General features: G+C 37.7%; 1 pseudogene; it reads right to left on the reverse strand.

Annotated features, from left to right (window-relative positions):
* Positions 1–807: 807 nt before the first annotated feature.
* On the reverse strand, positions 808–4,362 carry LOC149193507 (rac-like GTP-binding protein 5 pseudogene; annotated as a pseudogene).
* Positions 4,363–6,474: the final 2,112 nt, after the last annotated feature.

The following is a 6,474-nucleotide window of genomic DNA, read 5'->3' on the forward strand; positions in this document are numbered from 1 at the left end:
AACTCCGAATGAGAGACTTAGATGCTCAGAAGGCAAACATTGCAGTTGTCAAGGCCATCACGAGAATCCTCTACACCTCACTCGACCCCATGCTCCAGAGTCCCAAAGGTGATGTCACCCTTAGTAAGCTCCTATCCCATTTAATTGTTGTCTATTTTTGGATCGATGAAACCCATTAAGTTATGAAAATAAGTATACTTTACTTAAAACATCTATGAATTATAGGTATAAATTACATAAAAAAAAATCTGTAGATATTTTGCAAGGAGTGGAATAGCAAAATACTCTATGATCTTTTATATACTAAAGTAAATCTTGCACATTGAGACAATATAGCCAAACTTAGTAATAAAAAATTACATGGATTTCTGATAGGGAAAAGCGCATAGCACCTCCATGCCTTGAACATGATTCTAAGCAGTATGAATTCAACTGTAATTGAGAACTCACATGGTAGAAACAAATATTTGACCACTCTCATCATAGTATCCTATGCATGTACACCCAAATTTCATTTACATTTCAAAATAGTCCTCCACAAACACAGTAGGCAATGATATAAAATGAAAAAAACTGAGACCTTTCATTTACATTTCAAAACAGTCCTCCATAACCACACAGGCAATGATATGAAATGAAAAAACTAGGACCTTTTGCTAGTGCATATGGCTTTACAATAAATTCAACATACTGAACATAGAGTACCAAATCACAAATACTTGGGAAATATTATGCCAGCCTTTTATTAAATAATGCACTGTAAAGTTCTACAGATGCCAAAGATGGATAAATCCCTTAAAGAATAAATCATGTTCTTTGCTTGTTTCTACGTTTATTTTGCTTTGGTGGTTAAAGAACCACTTTGATTATGAAATAAAAAACAACCTTTACATTTTGTTGTGTTTTAGAACTGCATTCAATGTATGTTGCAGCCCCAATTTGCCTCTTCAAATCTTCACCTTGCGTTATCGAGATTGGGGCTGCTCTGGGATGATCAACAAAAAACTGTTTGTCTTTTCATAAATCTAAATTTGTCCCCACCAAAATGATAGGCACAGATGGTGCGTAGTGTCTCAATTCTGGAATCCACTTTTTGGAAATGTTTTTATAACTGGCCTTGCTGATCAAGGAGAAAGCCAGGAGGAAGACATTTGCACCTCTATAACTCAGGAACCTGATCCTGTTGTAATCCTCTTGTCTTGTCGTGTCCCAGAGGTGAAGATTCGTTGTACTTCCATCCACCACTACATTTTCACTGAAGTTATGAAACACTCTTGGTACATAGTCTGTTTGAAATGTGTTTCTTGTGTAGGAAATAAGCATGCAAGTTGTTCCCACAACACCATCCCCCACAGTCACACACTTAATAAATCGACAGTACTCATGGTTGCTCTGACTCTTCAGAAAAACTAACTATATTTGCTTGAACAAAAGTGGCATGGTGGTGAAGTCATTATTCTTATTTTTTTTTACAGGTAAGTCTCTAATTATTTCTTGTATTTTGATGAGAAAACTTAATTTCTCTTCTATTTATGTAGTATGCAATGAGATAATTATTGGATAAGTGGTGTATGGTAATGGTTGTGAAGAGAGTCATGGTCAATGCAAAGGATTCACCACCATAGATCATTAAAGCAAGAATCTCCTCTTGTGAGATTGGTTTGTGCTGAGCAAAGAATGCCTTACACCATTGTCACCTACAAAGAGGCATCAAAGATTCAACAAAGAGGGTAGGCCATAAGAAACTTGGCCATGGTCTATTGAATGAATCTCATGGGAAGCACAAACACTTGAGGAATTGTGGAAGAGAGTAGTCACCTGAGAGAAATTGTAATGAGGTAGAATGATGATTATGTGAATGGAAAGGAATTGAAATGCACACAAATTTATATAACCAACACAATGGCAAGATTAGTCATGGGTTTGAGATGTCTTTGTCAGTGAACTACTATGACGAGTGAATTACATAAAAGTTAAAACTTCCTACCTAGAAAGGAAATGATGGTAAGAGGGAGTCTTCGAAATTTTTCTTGTTAACTACACCTTAAAAAAATAAAATAAAATTGTAAAGGATTTTCTACTCAAGAGAAATAAAGAATAGATGGTTGTAAGCCTTCATGTTGAATAACTCAAAAGCTCCATTTTTCGTTTCTAGTTCCCTTTCCCTAAAATCATTTTTTGTATTCACTTTGTTAGCTACCAATCTATAGAGCATGACATTAACTTAAAAATTAATCACTATCTCTTTAGCTCAAAATGTTCATATTTTAAACAATATACGTGGAATCAATTGGGAAATCCATTTCTTGTAAAAATATGAACAATTATGGCAAACAAGGTCAAGGACTAATGAAAACATCTTGTTACAGCTAGAATTTAAGCACAATGATTCGTGCAGTTTTGACTGAGAAATAAGTGTTCTTTTATGCTTAATTTTCATAAGCCAAGGGCTCTGTAAATGAAATCTCATAATAATAATAAGGTCAAGACAGTCGTGACAAGGAAGATAAGGATGTTAGATTTCAAATATCCTATCAAATAAACATGGTAAGAAAACTGACACAGTCTGTAGTAAAATCATTGGCATTGTAATTATTCTTCAAGGCACTGTGACAGTGCACAAGAACCAAATTGAATTTATTGTTTTACCTGAGAACATTTTTGAATGAAGAATCTAACACAATCATTAGAATAAAAGAAAAATCCATGCATAATTTCGAGGATTTATTCTCATCTTATGAAACCCTTTTTAGGGGTTTTTCACTTGTTATTTTGAAGTGGACTTGGAACCAGATTTGCAGTCCTTTCACCTTGTTTTTCTAAGAGCTTCTAATGTTGGAAATAATACTGAGAGGCGGGGGTGAATCAGTATTATCAAATCAATATAACTTTTTCATTTCCATATTAAGATTTAGTTAGTTGATCCTTAATGAGTGCATCAGAACATTATTAACCATATGAACAGTAAACAAGAGCAGTAAAATAGAACAGATCACCACACAAAAGAATCACACATGAACACCATGATGTAAGGTGGAAACCTAATGTGGGAGAAAACCACCTATTGTAAGTCATCTCAAACTTCTTTAATAAGAAACTTCTTTTTACAATGATTCTATACTGGTGCAGTCTTATACCAGTACGCACGCTTCTACCTGTAGAAGGCTACAACCTTCTCTCATTCTCCAGACTCTCCTGGAAGGGAGCTATAACCCCCTTAGCTCTTGTACTAGCTGATGTACTAGTATGTAGGTGTTGACCTACAGAAGACTTCTCTTTTCTTCCAGGGACCACGTTTCATAAATTTTCAGACTAGATCCATCAATCAATCAAACATCAAGTAGATCTGCAATCGACCAACTTCCTTGTACAAATACTGAATCAATAACTTCTCAGAACACAGTACCAGTAACCAGGCACCAATTCAGAACCCAGAACACTGCAGTAATAAATAGAATTAGCTAAAACATATTTCAAGAAAGGTTTGCTACTTCACCAATAGAAACCTGCAAACATCCGTGCCTCCTCTGTGTCAAACCTGTGGGTATCCGCACCTCCACTCAGGCGCACCTGCAGTATCTGCACCAGCTTTGTGTCGAACCTATGGATCTCCACGCCTCTGATCTGGTGCACCTGCGGGTATCTATACCAGCGCTGTGTAGAACCTGCGGATATCTGCGCCTCCGCTGTGTCGAACCTGCGGATATAGATCTATAAATTATTATTTATCCCTTTTCTTAATCAGACTGCAACTATACCCAGATTATCAGATTTATAGATCTAATCATGCGCCATCAGCAGATCTTAACCATCTTGTAATGCTCAGGTTCCTCCTTGATTCAAATCCAGCTATAACTCACCAACCGATCACCAGTATTTCAGATCTTGCTCGTCTCAAGATATTCAACACATCAGTCACCCAAGCCAAATGATTTCCTTCCCTTTTTATAGTCTAGGCCTTACTCAAACCATGGTCCAAAACCATAGAGATCCAATACTAGGGACCCAATACATGGGTTCAATACTTTAGATGCAAAACCACGGACCAAAACCATAGGTTCAAAAATGTCGGACTAGATACCATGTACCAACCATAAGATTTCCCACGTGTGCGCTTTTCTCTACATGAAAGTGCGTGTACTGTACGTACGCACCTTTTGTTCGGTACACCTGCATACATGTATGCACCTTTTGTTCGGTGCACCTACGTATGTACGCGAATTTTTGATCCCTACACCTGCGTATATGTACGCATCTTTTGAATGTTACACCTGCGGTATGTACGCGACTTTGTCGAAAGGAACCTACGGTACGTACGCACCTTTTGATTGGTACACCTGCGAATACCTCATTTTCTTCCATTCTGAGACCCTGAGCTGTGATCTGCCATTTGAGTGAGTTGCCATCAAGGACAACACTTATGTCATTGTGCCAAACCTGTGCCAAACATGTGTCATAATGCCAACAATCTCCCCCTTCGGACTTGATGGCAACCCCAAGTCACTCAAACTCATTCTCCCCCTTTGACATCAAGGGTAAAGGGTTATGCTCCCCCTAAGTGCATGCTGAATTCTCTGTTCTGCTATGCTGTCCAAGCTCCCCCTGACTGTAGGCAAGGTCTGCAAGAAGATGTTCTAAAAAAGAAACATGACTTTATACATCATAATTACCTTCCTATCACCAAAGACTCAAGCATGCATCCATCTCCCCACCAAGTGGGAATATACCAGAATTTACACAAGATAAACAAGAACATTACATCATCCATCCCAGGCATAGTGGGGAAATCAAGATAGGTCGTTACATGACCTTGATAAGAAATACATGACATAGAGATGAAATATCTACAGCAAGACTAAAACAATTATCAACAACCAACATTAGCAACATCAGTCAATCATCATTCAGATCAGTAACCACGCTCTGCACCTACTCCTCCTGAAACTAAAACAACTGTGAAATTGAACCAAGATCTTCTAAGATAATGCCAACAATGCATTATTAGAAGACTATATGCTCCCCCTGAACCTGTGCCAGATGATCTCTGTTAGACCCATAACAGACTCTTTTCATCCTGAGTCTGGCCCCACTGCTTTTCTTCAAACCAGAATATACGCGACTGTACCCACAGAAACCAGCATATGTACGTGGATTACCCACCTGAAACTCATGTACAACCATTAATCTTTGAAAACAGACAAGATTCAACAACAAGATGATGCATCAACTACCCCCAGCTTCTTTATGAGATATTCAAATGTCTCCCTGGGCAGTGGTTTGGTGAGTATATCAGCAACTTGTTCCTTAGATGGAACATACTCCAACTTGACCTTTTGTTCAAGCACTTGTTCCCGAAGAAAATGATACTTGATAGGTATGTGCTTAGTCTTTGAATGCATGACAAGATTCTTTGAAATACTGATTGCACTTGTATTATCACAGAAAATGGAAATAGGTGGAGTACACGTGATTTGAAGATCTTGCAAAGTTTGCATCATCCAAAGGAGTTGTGTGCAGCAAGATGCAGCAGCTACATATTCTGCTTCAGCTGTAGATAATGCAATGGAACTTTGTTTCTTGCTGAACCAAGATACTAATCTGGACCCCATAAAAAATGCACCACCACTAGTGCTTTTTCTATCATCCACGCTACCTATCCAATCTGCATCTGTATATGCATGAAGTGTGAGATCTGCATCTCTAGGATACCATAAGCCATATTTTTGTATTTCTTGAAGATATTTGAGGATCCCCTTAACTGCCTGAAGGTGTGCTTCCTTTGGATTAACCTGAAATCTTCCAACTATCCCTATTGCATGCATAATGTCTGGTCGACTACCTGTTAGATAGAGTAGACTACCAACCATGGATCTATAAGTTGGTTGATGTACAGTTGCTGATTCATCATTTGTGTTGAGGTTGCATCCTATTACCATAGGAGTACATACTGGTTTTGAATCCTCCATCCCATATTTCTTCAAGATCTGCTTGAGATACTTGGTTTGTGATAGAAAAATACCGTCTTTGTTTTGTTGAACTTGTAAACCAAGAAAATATGTGAGCTCACCAAGCAGGGACATTTCAAATTATTTCTGCATCACCAAAGCAAAGTTTTGACTCATAGCTTCTTCATTGCTACCAAAGATGATATCATCAACATACACAACAAGGATTAACAATTTATCATGATCAATTTTTATATATAAATTGCTATAAAACCTTGTTGATGAAGGTATTTGTCCAGAAGATAATACCAAGCCCTTGGAGCCTGTTTAAGATCATAGAGGGCCTTTTTGAGCCTGCATATAAGTTTTGGATCATTTCCAAGGATAAACCCATCTGGTTGCTCTATGTATACTTCTTCATCCAAGTCTCCATTCAAAAAGGCAGATTTCATGTCCATCTGAAATACTTTGAACTTCTGAAAGCTAGAGAGAGCAAGGAACATTCTTATGGCCTCAAGTCTAGAAATTG

This window comes from Pinus tabuliformis, chromosome 2_2, assembly GCF_031772625.1.
Source record: "Pinus tabuliformis cultivar Carrire ecotype Pingquan chromosome 2_2, CPIR1, whole genome shotgun sequence".
NCBI lineage: Eukaryota > Viridiplantae > Streptophyta > Pinopsida > Pinales > Pinaceae > Pinus > Pinus tabuliformis.